The sequence below is a fragment of the Neovison vison genome, chromosome 11 (genome assembly GCF_020171115.1).
Source record: "Neovison vison isolate M4711 chromosome 11, ASM_NN_V1, whole genome shotgun sequence".
Lineage (NCBI taxonomy): Eukaryota > Metazoa > Chordata > Mammalia > Carnivora > Mustelidae > Neogale > Neogale vison.
Window position 1 is genome coordinate 198,049,369 of NC_058101.1, and position 21,481 is coordinate 198,070,849.

Here is a 21,481-nt window from a genome sequence, read left to right on the forward strand (position 1 = left end):
TAGATATATTTATTAGTTGGGGGGGGTCACTGGGCCAACGGCGTATGGATATATTCTAATGGGATATATTCTAATAACCATACCCAGATCTTGAGCAGACTATTTCATTAAGCTCACAACACTCTGTCGTTTGGCACTTGTCATACTTCAGAGTTAAATAGGGATGAGACAGAAAAATTCCCATCCTGAATTTTTCAAGTCTTTGATAGTAGTCTTAGTTCCTGTGAGCCTCATCTCCAAAGGCAAAAAAAGATTTTATGACTGTTTTACTGGAAGTGGAGAGACCCGGAGCTGCCACAAGGCTCTCTGCATCAGAACGGTCCTTACTTACTCCAGAGTCAGGAAGCTAACCTGGAGATTCTCCCAGTGGCTGAGGACATCAGTTCCAACTCCACACCCATGAACTAGGAAATAATTGCAGGGTGATCTGGCATTCTGCGAAGGTAGACTTGGTTATGAGCTCCACTGATCCCCTGACAAGGCCCAAATTCAATCAATTAAAATAGTCTGATTAAAAAAAAAATAGTCTGATTTAAAAAAAAAGAAGGAAGAAAGAAATGACAGCTTTTTAAAAAGTTGACAGCTCAGACTCTGGAATCCGATTACTGGGTTGAATTCGAAATTGCTTGTTCATGCAAGGTTACTCTCTGAACCTCAGTTTTCTCTTCTGTGAAACAGAAATAATGTTAGCGCTACCTCTATAAGGATTAAATGAGACAACGTATCAAAGTGTTTGGAACAATTCCTGACCCTAATACCAACTCTGAAGCACAGCCAGTAAATATTTAATAAAATGAAGGAGCATCTAGCGTAAAGATTGTGTTCTAGAATGTTCCTTCAGCGTAAGAGGAAATGTTAAAGATACAGGAAAGAGTAGAAGATGTTAGTGTAACCCTCACTGTCTGGGAGCTTTCAGAGACATGGTTTTTGAAGTACTGATTTCTTTCCTCTACATTAGCACTTCCCCGTTACTAACTAAAAGCCTCTTTCTTATTTTTGAAACAAATTAATAACCAGATTCTGATGAAAGGAAAGTGATCAACCCAGGCAAATGTGCAGGTCATAAAGTCTCCCGTAACAACCAATAGATCATCTCTCCAGAGATTCCGTACTAACTCCAAAGCCAGCAGGCTTTCCAAGTCTCTCCACGCTGGGCATGACCAAACAAGAAGGGACCCATGGGGAAAGATCAGCCATCAGAACCGAGGGTGTGAGAGGGCATTTTGGAGGGAGCCGGTTTGAGGATCTGGGGGAATATGGGGAATATGAGACCTCATCATACATCATCAATGAGATGAAGAGTTGGGATTTCTTTCCAGAATGATAGCAGTGCTCATGGAGCTGTATCAATGTTTTCTGCCTCAGGAAGAGTCTAGAAGTGTCCGGCTGGTTGACCAGAGGCAGAGATTTGAGGGAAAAGGCCAAGGTGTGTTGCTCAGTCTGGACAGTCTTCTTCACACAGCAGGGGGAAAGCCCTCTACCACAGGCTCCCACATTTCGGCCCATGATTCTCCCCCAGGCCCGCACGAGACTGACACAGAGAGAAAGCACAGAGCTCAGTCCCCACCCATGCTCTCCGACAGGGACAAGAAAACTTCCAAGAGGAGGACCTGATTCGCAGCAGAACTGTCCAGTGGGAACCCAACCTGCACCTCGCCTACACCAGACAGTCTTCAATGCTTCCTTGTAACCCCCATGCCCTGGCTTCCCCCTGGTACTCTGTGTGTGTCAGCCATGGACCCGTGGCCTCCTGCACACTCCCAGCCTCCCCCTCGCACGCATGCTCCAACCCACGCTGCTGGGGTGCGGCTCCTCCTGGCTCTATCTGCCTCCCTAGGGCCACTGCCAAGCAAGCAAAAGGAGGAAAAAACTGAGCTGGAAGTCTAGTGGGTCTGTGACTTTAAGAATAAAGGACAGTTGCCCCCAAGCTGAAGTCAAAGAGGGAAGGAACTGAGAATTGGCACGGAAGTGGCTGCAAACACGGACGGCATTCTGGGGTGGGCATGCAGACCCCTTCCACTGACGGGCTGACCGCACAACCCATCCCCCAAGGAGGACATAGCCTAAATGGGCAAGAGCCAAAGGGTTAGGAATATTTGTAGATAAATAAAATTTTGTCTTGAGAATCCTATCAACCCTCTAAGGGGTTCAAGATGTAGACCATTCTCCCCCTCCTTCCCAGCATGAAGGAGTCAGAAAACTGTCTAGGACTCATGAAGGTCACTTTCAGGGGTGGCACAGTGGTGATGGGGACAGGGGGTGGGGAAAGGGAGCCTGGAATTTCTGAAGATCAAGCCCCTTAGAAGAGTAGGCGCTGAGTTCTATTATCTTACACATGGATTCCTAAGGGGAACTTGAGTTTCCAGAAAAATCTGGGGGAGAGAAAACTACTCAGAAAGGAAGAGAAGGAATCATAATCTACTGCGACAAAGGTGTGAAAGGGAAAAGGGCCCATACCCTGGAGGGAAAGTTGGGGGGTGGGGGGTATCTGACACTGCTTTGGAGGAAGTGTGGCAGCCACAGAAGGAGAATGCTAAGAGACAGCAGATTTCCCCGAGAAGGACCAGAGCAGAAGCCTGCAGCCATCCTTGGGGCCAGTGTCCCCTCAGCGCCCGGGGCTGACTGCGAGGACACAGGATGCAGTGATCTCAAGTGGTAAGAAGATGAACTCCCCGCGGACTGTACTGCGCCCCTTGAAAACATTAGTAAGCCCTTAGGGACCCCCAGGGCCCTAGATTCTTGAGACGATGGTTATTTTGAACAGACTACTAATCAGTTCGTAAGCAGCAAAAGTATTTTAGGGGCTTCTCAAGACACTGAAAAAATACAGGAATTTATTGTGTTTCCTCGTGTCTTAGTAGTAAAACTGACAGCACGGAGGTAGGCTTTCATACTGTTAACATCATAAGAACGCCTTAAGACCCGGTCTGCTCCATACCGTGTCCACCGCCCTGGGGACCTTCTCTGCCCTCCTAGACAGGCTTACCTTCATCTTTGCCCCAAAACGACTCTGATGGATCCTCTTTATCGAGGTCACTTATCAAATTCTTCAAGCTGCCTCTAGTTCTGGTCCTTGATAATGTCCTAATTTCCTGTTCTGTATCAAGAGAGATTGACTGTGGGGCACCTGGGTGACTCAGTTAGGCATCCGACTCCTGATTTCAGCTCATGTCATGATCCCAGGGTCCTGGGACCCCTGGGACTGAGCCCCACATTGGGCTCCTTGCTCAGTCGGGAGTCTGTTTCTCCCTCTGTCTGCCGTTCCCCCCGCTTGTGCGCTCTCTCTCTCTCCCCGACAAATAAATAAATAAAATCTTAAACAAAAATAAAGTAAAAACAAGCCTATGATTATGTCTACAGCTATAATCCAGAATGAAAGGTGTATTAGGAATGCATGAACTGAGTAGAATAATGACTCGGGTACATCTCCAAACTTTAAGGGACTATGGTAAAGCCCACCCCATCCACATCAAACCCCATACACATCAGCATATGAGATCCTTTAAGCAGGATGAAACCTTTCAAGTTATTTGCAGTAAGTAGTTTGTGTACAACAGACCTCTCTGGGTTTTTACCCCAAAGCACTGGAGTGCTTATACTCTGGAACAAGACACACAGACACCTTTCGGTTTTACGCTCCTTTAAAAAGAACTTGGGGATAACTGACAAATTTACCTCTTAATGCAAGAGGGAGAGAAACATGTGCTCCGAGTAAAATTCACAAACGCCTGCCAAGCCTCCCGGTTGTCACAGCAAGCCCGTGAGTCCCAGAAGTTCATTCTCAGAGCTTTATTACAATGAAACTGACACGCCTTTGCTGAAAATATCTTTGAGCCAGAGTGAGGTAATTCATAAAAATATTTTTTGTGACCAGCCAGAAATAAAATTTGAAATGCACCATCTTTCGCTGTTTTAGAGTTCATCCTGAGATTTTTCATATGAGAGGTAAGTTTCTCTAAGAGTGAGGCCCGTGTCTGAAGCTCTTCTGGATATTTTCTGGATTTTCTTCAGAACCCCTACTGGTGCTCTATGCTCACTGGATGCTCAATGCCTTGTCAGCTCAGAAGAAAATCCCAGGCTGCTAGCCCCTCTGACCTCATCTCCCTGTCCCGCCTTCCATTTCCATTCTGCTGCTGGTTCAGCCAGCCCCTGCTCTTTCCTGTCCCTCCAGCACGTCAAGCTGATTCCCATGTGCTCTCCCATTGTCCGCAGACCCATCATCACTCAAGTGCTCCACGAAGGAGAGGTTATTACAGAACAGTCGCTCTGCACACTGGTGGGGAAGGGCGCTAGCTTCACCGCAGAAAGCGAAGAAGTCGCTCTCCTTTGCCTAAGCACCTTTGTCAACCGCACAAAGTAATGAACCTACCCGTTTGGCCCAAAGGAAGCTCAAACATGATGGTCTCGGGCAACACCCTCGACCCCGACACTGGTTTCTCCTTTCCGCTGTGTTGTGATAAGGAGGATCCAGCCCCTTCCAGCCAAGCCGGCTGCCACTGGGCCACCCGCCCCCTAAATTGTTGGGAGGGTGCGTGTCTGTCTTGGAAGGAAATTTTGGTCACGACAACCTCACCAAAGGGAAAGGAAGAAAAAGAAGAAAGAAAAGAAAGAAAGGTAGGTAGGAAGGAAAGAAGGAAGAGAAAGAAAGAAAGAAAGAGAAAAGAGAAGTCAAGACAAGACAAAACCCACCGTCTGGCCCCAGATCCCAGCTCTTTCTCTTACTAACTAGGTATCCTTGAAGCAGTGCTTGTTTTTTCTGTCCCTCAGTTTCTTCGTTTGTAAAACGGGGGAAATAGTGATACCTAAATGGGAGAGCTGTCTTTTTTTTTTTTTAAAGATTTTATTTATTTATTTGACAGAGAGAGATCACAAGTAGATGAAGAGGCAGGCAGAGAGAGAGAGAGAGAGAGAGGGAAGCAGGCTCTCTGCTCAGCGGGACTCGATCCCAGGACCCCGATATCATGACCTGAGCCGAAGGCAGCGGCTTAACCCACTGAGCCACCCAGGCGCCCCTGGGATAGCTGTCTTAAAGATTACGTGCTATCTTTAATATGTGATCTTTAATATGCTAATATTTAATATGCTAAATGAAGTGAGACGGAGAAAGCAAAATACTGTATGGTTTCATTTATATGCGGAATCTAAACAAGACCAACAAATTTACAAACCAGCAAAAAGCAGAAACGGCCCCCACAAACACGGAGAACAAACTGATGGTGGCCGGAGAGGAGGGGGCGGGGGAAGGGCTAAATGGGTGGAGGGGGATGGGAGGTCCAGGCTTCCAGTTAGGGAACGGATGTGGGATGAGAGGCACCGCACACGGAATATGGTCACGGGACGGGACAGTGTTGTACGGGCACCGATAAGAGCTGCGTCTGTGATGACAAAGCCCACAGACTTGTCAAATCACTATGTCGTACACCTGAAACTCCTGCAACGCTGTGTGTCAGCTTTATTTCCAGCTAAAAAAAAATGAGTGAATAAAAGTAAAGTACTTAGACAGTAATAAATGACGGATAAACACTGACTACTAACCTATTTCTCCTCCTTGGTCTTTATTCTAGCACCTGCCTCAATTTTACCGCACTTGGGACTCTGTGAAATTCTTCTATCTTTGTTGAATTTTTGAAATGTCTGCTGCCCCACTAGAAGGGATCTTCCAGAAGTACAAGGGCTGTGTCCGACCTGTTGTCCACTTCCATTCCCAGAACAGATCCTAGAAGTGGTAGGTGTTGCAGTTGTTGGATGAATCAATCTCTCTCCTTCAAAAAGCTTCGTAACACTCGTGAAGCAATCCCCACCATCGGTCTATGAGTGTTATTCAATTTGAAGTTGACTTAAGTAAAATAAACCTCTGGGGGAGTATATACAAACTTTTTTGGGAGAATACGTTTTTTGTTTGGTTTTGTTGTTGTTGTTGTTTAAAGATTTTATTTATTTATTTTAGAGAGAGAACAAGAGTGGGGAGAAGCAGAGGGACAGGGAGATGCAGACTCCACACGGAGCCTAGAGCCGGATGTGGGGCTCGATCCCACAACCGTCTGAGATCACACCCTGAGCTGAATTTCAAGAGGGGGTCACTTAACCAAGGGAGCCACCCAGGTGCCCCTGCTGTTGTTTTTTAAGTAAACTCATGACCCCAAGATCAAGAATCACATGCTCTATGAACTGAGCCAGTCAGGCGCCCCCATGAGAATACATTTTTTAAAAAACAAACAAAATAGAAAACTCTTCTGGGAGCATCTGGGTGGCTCAGTCGACTAAGCATCTGACTCTGTTTAGACTCAGGTCATGATCTCAGAGTGGTGAGATCGAGCCCCGCAATGCTCCACACTCAGGATGGCGCCTGCTTAAGACTGTTTCCCTCCCTCTGCCTCTGCCCTTCCCTGCCTCCCTCTTATAAGTAAATAAATACATATATGTGTGTGTATGTGTAAAAGACAAAACCCACACAATTCTGTCCTAAAATTCTACAACTTGGAGACACCACCATAAGAGAGCAACTTCTTTTGAGAAAACCAATAAAGATACTGAATTAGAATAAAATCTTGATGCCCATAAGTTCTAAACAACTTTATAATATAAAACACAAGTTCTGATTTAAAGTCTAAAAAGCATACAGCATCTTTGGTGCCAAGCATCTGAATATCGAAGGATGAACTGGGGAAATAAAAGGAACCACTGGCAGGGACACAGAACTGAGAAGTGAAGTCAGGAGAGCCCACGGCATTGACCGCGGGGTCTGACTAAGGCTGGCAGGTGGGAAAACCTGAGCCCTAGGAGGAGGAGTACGTGAACTACACACAAAGGTCCGTGAGTTAGGAGCTGGGACAGGAAGGCCCTCCAGACATAGCGCAGCTAAATGGTATCTTCTTTAAGGAACCAACCCTTGACCATGGGATGTACCTTAGAGAGTGACCGCCCTAATACAGCTCCCATCACCTCTCCCCACAACCGTGTCCACGAACTTAGCTGGGGTTCCTGTGTCTGATCCCCTCCAGTCCCATCCCCCAATCCCACTGGCCCCAGAATTTTCCTTATACCAGCAAGCAAATCATGTCACCCCTCTTCCCGCTCAAAAGCCACCAGTGGCTTCCACATGGGTACATCTGGGCCTAGCCTCCTTTCGAGTTGTTGGATCACACCCTTCTCCCCAGCTGCCCGCACCAGCCAGTTTCCAAACAGGTCATGAGCTCCCCAACCTGGTAATTCTGCTCCTGCTCCTGCCTGCAGAGAAAAGCTGTCGTGTTCTGAATGAACCCCATGCACCCCACATCTGCACGCGTTCTAGCTCAAGCCTCAGCTCTGGGAATCCTCCCTACCAGCTCACAAGGCAGAAGAACCTGCTCCTCACTCCCTTAAAAGCCCTGCCCAGTTCTGTGAAATTTTTTCTGAAATTTTCTGAAATCTTACAGTTGGTGAGAACCACATGCTTTTGGAGTTACAGGCAAAAGCCATTTGGAATTGCTTGCACCTTCAATCCTGCAGCAGACACCGAGGCTCCCACAGAGAATTCTTAGATCAGATAAACTCTCTCCAACAACTCAGCATTTTATAGTCATTACTGAAGCGCCACTGGCATTCCAGTAGAAATTCTGAACCCCCAAATCAGCTCAAAAGAAAGGGACCACTTGGATCCCAGCAGACTCACTCCTGCTCCTTTATCTAAGGCTCCTGTCTGGAGAGGCTTTTTCTTTGCACCCCATCAAGGTACTGAGTGTGTGAGTGGGGGGGGCGAGGGGGGGTTGAACAATGCAGGGGCTGCGCCCACCCAGTCAGCTGGAGACGGCCCAGGCTACCCAGCCAAATCGGGACAATGGTCAATCCACGACAGCAACCTGGAAACTTCCAAATTGCCAAAATATTTCTCTTTGGTTCATAGAAGAGATCCCCAATTCCTACAACTTTACAAATTCTGCTGAAATGAAAAAAATATATATATGAACTGATATTTACAAGTCAAATGCTATTGAAACAATGTCTGGGATTTCAAAAGGGCATTAGGTGGGGAACAAGGGAGGAGGCGAAATCAGACTGGCCAAGTCCTAATGTATTTCAAAGTTGGATGATGGGTACATGGGAATTCAATGTAAGATTTTTGAATTAGGTTACCTTTCTATGTTTGAGACTTTTGAAAATGAATAGGGAAAAATAAGAATGAAGTCGAGTTTAAAAGAAGACTATTAAATGCTGTCATCTAGACAGAGTATAAAAATAATTGCATATATCCCTGCTTCCTGGTGTGTTGCAGCCGAACATCAAGAGCAGATGAAGCCTCAGAGGCATTAACCTTGGCCCTTTACTAAGGCAGCTTAATTACAGGTAGTCCACTGTGGGTTTTGCTAAAGTAAGAAAAAAAAAAAAAAAACTAAACTAAACTAAAGCACCTTTTGAAATTTGGCACGGGTTACAAAACACTCAAGATGCAAGTCTTCCTGGTTTTTTTGTCTACTCAATTCAAAGGAAGCTTTGTAAAGATTTCTGCTATGCAGAAACAGACAAAATGCCACTAAATAAAAAAATGCTATCAATTTGCGATAGGCATACAGGAATACACACGAACAGGTACAAGCTAATCGGTCAGAGGAAGCAGCGTAGCAACAGTGGGCAATGAAAAAGGCGGTTTTACAGTGTTTTCGCGTTTGAACTTTTGACCTCCTCCCAAAACGTCATGAAAGAATTCCTAAACCGCGGTACTAGAAAGAACGCTTTCTTTCTTGAAGTCGTTGCATCAAACACTACTATTTTACCATGCACGTTGTTAACCACTGGGCCCAAGGTACAAAACTGAAAAGTATATTCTAAAAGAAATGCAATCTGGATCAAGAACACAGGAGAGCAATTACAAAAGAAAACAGCAAGTCGGGCAACACTGGAAGCGCGCAGCGACTAAACCTTTAGGGCTCTCTCCCCGCCACACGCACACTCTTCTTTTGTTGAGGACCAGACTGTTGCCTGATTTCCTCATGTCCCTTCTGAAACCTTCAAACACACAAAACTAAAGAAAGACGTACCGGAGGCAAGACCTTTCAAACGAAATCCACAGCTCTGTCTAGCACAGAAGAGCCGGCGCCCGACACCCACGCGCCCCAGAGCCGCGCCGAGGGTCAGGGTGGTCGCCGGCAGAGAGGACGTCGAGGGACCACGAGGGGGCCGCCGCGCACCTGAACTGCCCGCCGCCGCCTTCGGCGGCGGAGCCCGATGCTACCTGATGCGACCCGAATCCTCTCCGGACTTCCCTCGCGATCGCTCGCCTCCCCGGCCGGATCCCGGCAGCGCGCAGCAGGGAGCACGGCAGAGCCTCCCGCGCCGCCCCTACCTGGCCGGCCCCAGGCACCGCCCCGCTGGAGCGCGCGGCCCGCGCCGCCGGGAGGCTCCGGGGGAGGAGGGGGGTGTGGGGAAAGGGACGAGTCCCGGTTTTAGGTGCCAGGAAGTTCCCCAATCCCGCGCTCGCGGAGGCCCGCCGGCCCCTGCCCCGGCCGCGGCTCGGAGGCGGAGGGAGGCGCGGGGCGCCCCCGGGAGCCGGCCGTCCCCGTCGCGGGGCCCGACGCGGGCTCTGCGCGGGCTCCGGGCGGGACGGGGCGGGCGGCGGCCGGACTCACCGAGGCAGCGGATGTGGAAGCCCGAGGGCGGCCGCAGCGCCCGGCGCGTCCAGCCCTCGCGCAGCGCCTCCAGATGCTCCTCCTTGCCCTGGATCAACAGGACCTGCTCGTCGATCCAGCCCAGGAAGAAGGTCTCGGCCACCGCGGCCGTGACCTTCTTGTTCCAGAAGTGCTGCATGTTCTCGGCTTTGAAGTCGGCGAAGATCTCGTAGCCGATGTGGTGCCGGGCGAGCTGGCGGGGCTGGGCCGGGGGCGCGGGCTGGGCGGCCCCGGACCTCTCCCCCGTGGGCCCCTCGGCTGGGCCCAGGACGATGGCCAGAGAGTGAGGTGCGATCTGCAGAAACTTCTCCATCTCCCGAAGCAGCCGGCGCCCCCGCCGCGCGGCCCCCGCTCAGCGCCGCCGCCGCCTCCCGCCGCTCCCGGGAACAGCCGCCGGAACGTCGCTGCGCGACAGGCGGGGAGCGTTAGTGCCCCAACCCGCGCCGGGGCTGGCCGCGCCCCCCTCCCCAGCCCCGCGCCCCAGCCGCCCGGGACCCCCCGCGTAGCCCCGGGGTCGCCGCGCCGGGTAGGGGACCGTGCGCGGAGCCCGCTCAGGCCCCAGCCCTGGCGCGCGTTACCTGCAGCTCCGGGCCACCCTCCGGGCACCGCTCATTTTCCGGCGGCGGCACCCTGGCCTCCCTCGGCGCCCGGCGGGCCCGGCAGGGGGCGGAGACGCTGGAGGAGGAGGGCAGTTCGCGCCGAGGCCCGGAGCCCTCTGGGCTGGACTTAACCGAACTCTCCAGGAGTCCGAAGTGAAAGGTGTTCGAGGTGGCCCGGAAGGCCAGAGGTGGGGGGTGCGTTTAGGTGGCGGGACTCAGAGGAGACCTAGAGACTCAGGGCGCGGTGGGGGGGGGGGCGCGACGCACAGCGACACTTGGAAGGCAAAGATTCCCGAGCCGAGTGTCGCTCCTCCCCACGCTCCACCCCCGACCTCCCACCTCCTGCTGGAACAAGTGAATTAGCTAGTTGATGGGCCCTGGGAAGTCGCTTTTTAAAAAACTTAGACAAACCACACAAACGTGTCATCAGTCCCTCCTCCCAAACTTGTGGCACTCTCCTGTCATACCTCCATCATGCACTGTGGGACTGCTACAGAAGACACCTAGTAATTCCCTGTGTTGTCTACACAACACTCCCTTGGTGAAGAGAACACAGATATTACCAGTTAAGGTAACCATCATGCTTTAAAAGGAAAACAAACAAAACCTTCGTTAAGGTTGCTTCTGTACAAAACTGTGTTTTGCTTATTTTTCATTGAGAAAAACTATATATAGTTGTCATATATCTAAAGAGATGTCTTAAAAAATAAAAGAAAGACTATCAGGAGGAGCATAAGGATTAATGCTCCATGTGAATGATTTTTCCAGAACAAAGAATGTTTCCTAGAATACACAAAGGAATAGTATATTCCGAAAGCTAACTCTGGAAAGATTGCTTGAAGCTTTCAAACAACAGGCTTTCCAGCTTCTGCTCTCTAGGCTCAAAGGTCTTAGAGCTATGTTTTATTCAAGAGTAAGACTCAAGTCTGCCCTCTCCTTGCATCTGCAGGGAAAGCCCCTTTTCCCAAATGCAGGCCTTAGGAGTTCACCGGGAGATGTCTGGACCAGCCCTGTGGGCATACTCTTCCCGCATGTAGCTCCCAGGGTCCCTATCTTCCTTGGGCAGTAATCTCCCTTGATAATAGAGCAAAATTCATTCAGTGCTCCTGGTATGCAAGGGTCTTTAATCCTCATAACAGCCCTTTAAGTTAGATATTACCATCCCCATTCTATGGAAGAGGAAACTAAGGCAAAAATGTAAGTAAATGTGACACTTGGGTGTCTCAGTCAGTTAAGCGTCTGCCTGAGGCTCACATCATGATCCGGTAAGTAATGTAAGTAAATGGGACACTTGGGTAAGTAAATGGGACACTTGGGTGACTCAGTCAGTTAAGCGTCTGCCTGAGGCTCACGTCATGATCCGGTCCTGAGATGGAGTCCCTCAGTCCTGCACCAGGCTCGTTGCTCAGTGGGGAGCCTGCTTCTCCCTTTACCTCTGCCTGTCTCTCCCGCTCCTTGTGCGTGCACGCTCTTTCTCTCTGACAAATAAATAAAATCTAAAAAAAAAAAAAAGAATGCAATTCGTCTAGGGTTTCCAGTCATAACATAGTAGAACGGCAGTCTAAACCTAGACAGTTTGTCTCCAAGGCTCAACCCTTGCGCTTTTATATCTGTTCCATTTAGCCGACCAACCACTGGCAGATAAAATTTTCAAAAAAGTCCTTCAGCGGTGCTTCTTGAATAAATGATATTTGACGTCTGTAGTAGGTATCTATTGCGGTGTAATAAATCACCCCAAAATGTAGCAGCTTAAAACAACAAGCATTCATTATCTGACACTTTCTGTGAGGTGGGAATCCGGGCACGGTCCAACCAGATGCCTCCAGTTCAAAGTCTCTCTACAGTTGCAGGCAAACAAGGCTGTAGTCTCATCTGAAGGCTCACTTGGGGCGCATGCTCTGTCAAGTTCACTCGCATCGTAATTGGCAAGATTCAGTTCCTTGAGTGTGGTTGAACTGAGGGTCTTAGTTCCTCCCTCTCCAGAGACTTACTCTTTTCCTAACAATATGAACGTCTACATAAGGCAGCTCACAACATGCTAGATGCCTCCCCTCAGATCACCTAATTCGGAAATCACAATCCAATCCTGGAGATGACCTCCCATCACCTCCATTGCATTCTGTTTGCTAGAAGTGACTCACTCAAGCAAATCCCAACTCCAAGGGAGAGGATTACACAAAGATATGAGGACCAGGAAGTAGAAATCATCTTAGAGGCTGTCTACCAATGAAAAGGTTTCATTTTTACGAGGTTTGCAATAGTGTGACAAATTAAAGGCACAACTTCTAATATAAATGCTCTCACATACAGCTACCAAGCTCTTCACACATGTGCACACGTGCACACAAAACACTACTGATCCTCTGAACAAGTAGGGTCACATGAGAGTCTAATACCATCAGAACTCAATGGCATTAATCTGAGGAGCTATCTAATCCATTCTTACCACTATCCTCACCTGTATGATCAGCCCCATTAGCATTATTAGGGGCATTTATGATTACATGACACTGTAATGTGCTAAGAACTTTTTATGTATGTGATATTATTGTGATTTTTTTTAAAGATTTTATTTATTTATTTGAGAGAGAGAGAGTGTGAGAGAGAGTATGAGCGAGGAGAAGGTCAGAGAGCGAAGCAGACTCCCCATGGAGCTGGGAGCCTGATGTGGGACTCGATCCCGGGACTCCAGGATCACGCCCTGAGCCGAAGACAGTCGTCCAACCAACTGCGCCACCCAGGCGTCCCTTATTGTGATTTTTTAGAGGATAAACACAATGGCAATAATATCTTTGAGATGAGTAGCCCAACACGTTTTCATTTTCAATAACCCTGTGTTCCCAGATATGCATGAGCTCGATTTCTTGTGCTCCACGTCAGTTCACCAAAATCTGTCTACGAATATAGCTTTCTTTTCTTCCTCTATCTTCCTCTCTCTTTGCCTCCCTCCCCAGGCCCAATTGAAGGTGCAAACGTTGCTAAGCAAGGAACCATTTCCTCCCCTAGATTCAGTTTTCGTGACCTTTATGTTGACCCAAAAAGCATGAAGATTTCATGGTTATTTTCCAAGGAAGGGTGTTCAACATTTATCAAATGCCCCATTCTTACAAAATTCAATGTGGAGGGGCGCCTGGTTGGCTCAGTGGGTTAAACCTCTGCCTTCGGCTCAGGTCATGATCTCAGGGTCCTGGGATCAAGCCCCACGTTGGGCTCTCTGCTCAGCAGGGAGACTGCTTCTCCCTCTCTGCCTGCCTGTCTGCCTACTTGTGATCTCTGTCTGTCAAATGAATAAAATCTTTTTAAAAAATTCAATATGGAGGAACAGTTATTTCAATTTTCCCATTGAGAAAACTGCAGTTCGCAGACGTTAAATAATTTGTCTAAGGTGAAACTAATAGCTGATCAATCCAAAATTTCAACCAGACCTATGACTCCAAAATCCATGCTTGTTCAGCATTCACTGCAGCCTCCCAGGGAAGGCATTAACTGCAAGGGAACTAAGAACCCACAAGACAGACCTGATGTTACATCATTCAGAAGAAAGGCTTGCACCAATTTCCTTGAAAACACTCAGGAAAAACAGTGAAAAACTCTTTGAGTACTAATCAAAGAAGAAGCCCCCAAACCCAACTCCAACACTGGGGAGAACAATTGCCTCGGCTGTCTCAATCCTGGGGTTCAAGATTGAGTGGGACTTGTGCAGGAGGAGAGAGCACTGGGAATGAGCTTCTCTGTCAGCATTTCTCCCCACTGCCTGCAGTCAACCGCCTGCCATTCTGGTGGGGAGAGAGGGTGTTGCTGAACTTTCTCTTGTCCGGGCTTATCAATTGCTGATTGTCTGCTGGGGTATAACAGAAGTTCAGACAATCATCACTCAGGGAGGTACATTCCAGCCTAAGGGCCTTCCCTTTGGAATTTCTGCTGGTGGCCGGCAGTGTTTTCTAAAGACGGCTGCCATGATATTGCCCAGGTACGTGCATTTCTGTAATACAACTTTGCCACTCCCTCAGCAAGAGGTAGTGTCTCTCTCTCTCTCTCTCTCTCTCTCTCTCTCTCTCTCTACCTCCTTGACTCTGGCCAGGCCCTCTGATTGCTTTGCCCAACAGAATAAAGCTGAATTGATACTCTGCCAGCTCTGGGCATGGACCTTATTGGATTCATCGTTCTCACTCCTGCCTCTTGGAAGCCAGCCACCATGTAACAAGTGCAACTCTGCTGAGATCATCATGTTGTTAGGACGCCTGAGCTAGCCACATGAAGAGGGTATGGAGAGAGAGAGGGCTGTGCCTGCCAACTCCCAGCCATGCTTGCCATCCCAGGAACCAGAAACTTTATTTGTGGGAGTAAAAGAGACATTCTAGTCCCAGCTGACACCAAGTGGAGAAGAACCAGGACCCCAGACTGAACTCCAGTCTAGACATGTCTGGGTCTTTAAGTCACTCCGGCTGAAGCTTCCAACTTAGTGTAGCACAGGTGAGCCCTACCTGAATGTCTACCCCACAGAATGGTGAGCACAATAAAGTGCAGCCATTTTTCATCATAGTTTTGAGGTGATTGGTTATAAAGGCATAGATAAGGGGACCACTATTGGCTGTGGCAGTATTTGCATGCTTCTTATGGAACTCAAATGTGTAAAGAATCCAGGCAGGAAACCATATTTCAATGACATCCTGAGTGTGGTACCTATGGAAAGTCAACTCGTAGAAAGAAAAAGGAAGTGCTGCCGTGTTATTTTTATATCACCAGGGTTGTAGTGGGATTTAGACTAATACATTGAAGGCACCAATTAATGTGTCAGGAACAATGGCGCCTGCACAAACCACTTAATAAAATCTTGCTGCAGGGCGCCTGGGTGGCTCAGTGGGTTAGGGCCTCTGCCTTCGGCTCAGGTCGTGATCTCAGGGTCCTGGGATCGAGCCCCGCGTCGGGCTCTCCGCTTAGCGGGAAGCCTGTTTACCCCCTCTCTCTGCCTGCCTCTCTGCCTACTTGTGATCTCTGTCTGTCAAATAAATAAATAAAATCTTGAAAAAAATAAATAAATAAATAAATAAAATCTTGCTGCAACAGGAGTCTAGAATTTCCACGAACTTCCATAACCATGGGGTCACCACTCTATCTAATTAAAAGCCTCATAATAAAAAAGTAAATAAGTAAATAAATAACTTTAAAGGCACCAGGTTGGCTCAGTTGGTAGAGCATGTGACTCTTGATCTTGGGGTCACAAGTCCAAGGTCCACATTGCATGTAGAGATTACTAAAAAAATAAATAAATAAAATTAAAGGAAAAAAAGCTTCCTAAATAGTTATTTCAAAGGTAACTCACTTACACCCTTCACAGTGCACACCACTCATGCAGTAGTAATGATTTTGTTTGACCCTTATGAATACATGCTTACCTATCTGGAATGAGTTGATTATTGATGACCTGAATTATGTGTCTGTAACATCCTTTCCTAGATTAATAATAAAAATAACTAACATTTATATTGTGCTTCCTACGGAATGCATCTCACACTAAGTACGTTACATATATTATTCATTCATTTCCTCCACATGACAACCCTATGCTGTAGATACTGTTGTCATTCTATATTTACAGCTGGGGAACTGATCCACAGAGATGTTAAGCATAACATGCTCAGGGACTCAGATGTTAAGTCACCAAGTAAGGATTCAAATCCACACACAGTCTGTGCTCTTGACAACTCTACTATAAGGCCCCTTCACTCTTCTTCAAAGAGTTAATGATCATCTTATTATCATAGCAGACATGTGTGAATCACTTGCTTGACGATATTGGCTATATTTTGTGGTATTGAAAAGACTGCAAAAGTATATCACGTGCTTCACTTCTTCCAACAACCTACCACACATTCTTACCGCAGTCGAGACCAAATTGATCTTCCTTACATGGAAATCGTTTTCATTGCCCGAAACTCTTTTCAAAATGGCTCAAAGTGTTCCCAGATGCTACTCTGATTCCTCACTCAGTTTTCCCCCAAATGGTTCATCTTTTCTAGGGCAAAATTCAAGACTGCCACTGTAACTGAGAGACTCACAGAGCCTAAAAACTAAGATGGTTCATCTAGATGTTTCTTGAGATGTTTTTGAATAATGCCTTCGTTGACAATGACCCAGCCATGCCACCCCCCACCCCCACGTACTCTGGCTGTCATATGGCACTGGCCTTGGCATCTCATTGGCAGTGGCAGAAGCCCATCCCAGTCAAAACCAATTTTCAAAGACCAGTGTACAAAATCTATTTTTCTTCATCTTCTGTTTCTGTTAGTGGTTCGTGTGTGCTCAGTTCCTAGAGTTATGCACAGCAGCAATTAAGGGGAGAAACCAGTCTAGAATAATACTTTATCCCCCATGAAAATATTTTACAATTTTTCTGCCTGTTATTGTAAACCCAATTCAATAACCCTAAATTTCATGCTAAAATCATTTTTATTTGAACAGAACTTCCATCAGCCACAGCAAATGCATGGGTTTTTTTTCATGTAATGTTTTGTAATACTGGTTGTCCATACCATTAGCACTCATGCCTCGGGCTTCAACTCTGAGCGACTGAGAATCACTAAATCTTGTTCCCATTCATTAACAATCATATGACAGATAGTCACTGTATTCCAGGTGGTGTGCTGAGTCCTAGACACAGAAAAATATGACCTAGTCTTTATTTGGGGGGAGCTCACATTTTATAAGAGACAAAAGACTAATAATCTCCCTGAAATGAAATTTTGTCTTTTGGTGCAATGGTAGAAGCATGTACTTCTTGGTATCCCACAGGAGCAGAAAAGTGGGAAGGGATAAAACGAAGGAGTAGTTCATTAAATGGGTGACATTGAGAACAAGCTAAGAGCTTATATAGTAGGATATTGAGTGAACACTTGAAAGGTAGGTATTTATTGTATGATATTCATGAATTCCATACAGCTCTTTCCAAACTAAAGCATATGTTCCAGGAACGAGTATCTATCACTGAGAAGTGTGTCATAGAAACTGGTTATTAACAATAGAGTGTCTGTTCAGGATTGATTCCTTTCTATTTATTTTTAAATTAGGCTAGATTCAAAGTTCCTCCAATAATAAGTTTACTCTCATTCCTCTGCAAACTACAAGGCTTTTTAGATCAGGAAAGGAAGGGGTGGAGGGATTCATGCATTTCACTAACATTCCCAAGGGGCTGTATCCCTTATGTAAAAGGTACTCCTCATTAAAGTTCTGGTGTTGAAGGAAAAAAAAACATGGAAAAGTGCTGCTCTAATACATACTATACCATCATTAATTTTATAAGTGCATAGAAGAACATATATAACACCTCATTGCTATTTCATTGAAATAAAAATGGCTGACATTAATAACAAAGCAACACGATAAAGCAAACACAATGCTTGTATATTTTCTCCTACTCACTGGAATGGACTCAGTTCCTTATCTGTTGGGTTTTTTAAAATATAATTGCCAAGTTCTACCCTTGGTTATGTGTCCTCCAGATAGGGAAGTGAATGCTCAGTGTCTGAGATCTCCAACTGTGGAAATTACAACCTGTCAGGACCCTGCCATCTTGCCCAAAGTACACATTCTCCAGTAAACAGGCCCTCCCACTCTGAGATCACTGCACATGGCAGATCTCCAAAGGCAAGAGAAGGGGCAGCTAAAAATAGAGAGTTTTAGGAAAATGCTATGATTAATCAGATAACTGCTATCTGAAACATGCAGATATCAAAACATTTTAAAAGGCAGAAACACAGTCATTCACGAGAGGAAGCTAAATGATCTAATTCATGTTGTATTTGTCCAAAAGTGGAATTCCAAAACCATCTATCTTGGGCATTCAATTATAAGTGGAATTAGATTCTTTTGCTGTTTTACACTTAATTACATTAAAAACGTGACTAAATAAAGCATTTAGAAAAATATTAAATGTAGCTGGCTACTCTTAATGATTCAAGATAAAGTTATTAACTTCAAAACATTTATTCCATTTATTGTCGATGAAAAATATAGATAACTCCTCTCGCAAAAAAAAAAAAACTGTGGTTTTGTTGGCAGTTTGTTCACATTTCCTTTATACTCTTAATGGGGATTGTTTTGATAATTTAGAAGTACAAAATAAGTGGCACATTGACAAGAATTTTTTACCATCTGCGGCAGTTATTACAAATCCTGGTGTCTTTCCAGCTCATCACTTTCAATTTATTCTATTTATTGTACTTAAATATTTTTAAATGCCTAAATGTAATTTGGAAAACTAATTAGATAAGTGCTCCACGTCTAAATATTGTATTTCATATGAGAATTAAATATATACATACAACAAAGACAACATGTTTTCTTTGAAAACATGTTGATTATCAAGAAAAAAGTGCATGTAGGTCTCCCATTTCTGGCAACAGAGCACACTACATGTCTAAAAATTTCTCTGTTCAAGCATTTAAAGTGATGTATATCAAAAGTACCACCTCCAGCACTGACATTATGCTTCTAAGTGGGATGGAGTTGTTAATGTCAGACCAATGATTTTGCCAGGAACCTAGAAAAGCTATATAAAATATAAACACTGTCTGCTTAAAGGCATCACATAGTTGCTGAAGCATGAAGGAAAAAAAGAAAATTTCAGAGGGAAGACCCATGAAGCAGTAAGCTGACCTTCTGTAGCCACTTTCCCCAGAGGAAATGCTCTGTCCAATTCCTGGATATGAGCAGAAGCTGAAAATCCAGTCTTTGCCTGATGAGGGAACTGCTCCTGGTTGATGCAGAAACCCACAGAGTTTTGGCAGTTTTATGCAGCTGAAATGACATAACTGGAAGGTCTCAAATGAGGAAAGTTTCTCTTTAAGAGAGCTGCAAAGGATGAGAGGAAGAAAAGCTGGGCTGAAACCCTCAGAAAAGGAAAGCCTTTGGCAATCTCAGTATAACAATGAGACAAAGATTGGAGTTCATGATATGTCCAGGGGGCGGAGCCCCAGCACACACATCAAGCTCTCAGCTGAAAGTTTCAGAGGACATCAGCATGTGAGGGGGGTGAACCAACTGTAAACTGAGCTTTGCCAAAACTTCAATCCAGACCATAATCTGCTTCAGCCCTTTAGCGAACTGATGTGACCTGCCCTCACTCTATCTCCTTAGCAAGGAAAAGGGTAAACTCTCCCTGGAAAAAGAAAATATTTTAAACACACACACGCTTCATTCATTTAAAAATTACAATGCCAAGGAAAAAACTCTATTGAGTCCTTAAGGAAGAAATATATGTACTAGAAACAGACCCATAGGAGAAAAGAATTTTAAAATAACTAATACGTTTGAGAAAATGGAAGACAAGATGGAGAAAAAGAAACCAATAGAGGATTTTACCACAGAAAAGAAATCCTTAAACACACACACACACACACACACACACACATCAAATGAAACTCTAAAATGTAAAGTACAATCTCCAAAATTAAAACTCAAAATATGGGTTTATGAACAATATATACAATATATATATGTATATATACACAAAATACAATACAATACAACAATACAAGAAAGAATTGGTGAACTAAAAAATAGGTCAACAGGAAATATGCAAATTTGAAAGTACAAAGGAAAACAAAAATGGGGAGGGGCACAGAAATATGTATGAAATATGGGAAATTTTTAATATGTGTGTAATTCAAATTCCATAAGAGGAAAGTGAGAATGGGAAGGAAGAAATATTTGAAGAGATAACAAAAGAGAATTTTCCAGAACTCATATGTACCATCATCTCACAGATTTCAGAAACCAAAGCAGAGTAAACACAAAGAAAACCACCCACAGGCATATCAAAATAAAACTGCTGGAAACCAAAGACAAAAAGAATACCGGAAAAGAAGCCAATGGAAAAGAAAGCACATGGTCTTCAAAGGTGTAATAATGAGATTAACAGCTGACTTCTCAGTAGAAGTGATGGAAGCTAGAAGACAATGGAATGATACCTCTTTAAATACAGAACGAAAATAACTGCTAACTTAGAGTTCTACAACCAATAACAATGCTCTTCCAAAGTGAAGGTGACCTAAAAATATTTTCAGACAATCAAAACCACAGCACTAACTTAACGATTCTAACCCTCATGTGGTAGACTGAATAATGGCCTTCCAACAATGTCTAGGTCCTAATCACCAGAAGCTAGGAATATGTTACATTACACAGAAAAAGGGGCTTTGAGGATGTAATTAAGGTTACTAGTCAGTTGACCTCAAAATAGGAGGATTATCCTAGATTATCTTGGTGAACCATGTGTGATTGCATGAACCCTTCCAAGCAGAGCTTTCTTCTAGCTGAAGGCAAAGAGAAAGGCAGAAGGAAAATACAGCAGAAAGAAAGGTTAGAGAGATTTCAGTGCATCATGGCGAGCTCTAAGATGTGCAAGCCCCTGTGGAAGAACAAGAGAGAGCCCTCCAGGAGCTCAGGGTGTTTCCCCTGCTGATAGACAGCACAGAAACTGAACCTCAGTACTACATCTGAAGTTCAGGGCATCTGAACATGTGTACGAGAGACTGAGACAGAGCTGGGAGTGAGAAGAGAAGGGGGAAGGAATAGACTGAGAGCAAGGACCTGCCTCTGAATGTCCTCAGGTAGAATGCCCTGGAATCAAGAAGTTCTAAATTAGAACCTGAATTTATAGGTGATTGTAACTGTGTAGTCATTAAAATAAAAAATATATACTATAGTCATCAAGATGGTACAGTACTAGCATATGGACAGACATGTGAATCAATGAAAAAGGATTGAGAGCCCAGAAATAAATGCTTACATTTCTGGTTTTCTTTTTTTTTTTTTTTAAAGATTTTATTTATTTATTTGACAGAGAGAGATCACAAGTAGGTAGAGAGGCAGGCAGAGAGAGAGGGGAGGAAGCAGGCTCCCTGCTGAGCAGAGAGCCTGATGCGGGGCTCGATCCCAGGACCCTGAGACCATGACCTGAGCCGAAAGCAGAGGCTTTAACCCACTGAGCCACGCAGGCGCCCCCATTTCTGGTTTTCAATAAGTGTGCCAACCAAATGCAATAAGAAAGAAATACCCTTTCCAACCAGAAACAATTGGATACTCACAAATAAAAAATACCTCACACTATACAAAAAATGTTTACTCAAAATTGTCATAGACCGGGCGCCTGGGTGGCTCAGTTGGTTGGACGACTGCTTTCGGCTCAGGTCATGATCCTGGAGTCCCGGGATGGAGTCCCGCATCGGGCTCCCAGCTCCA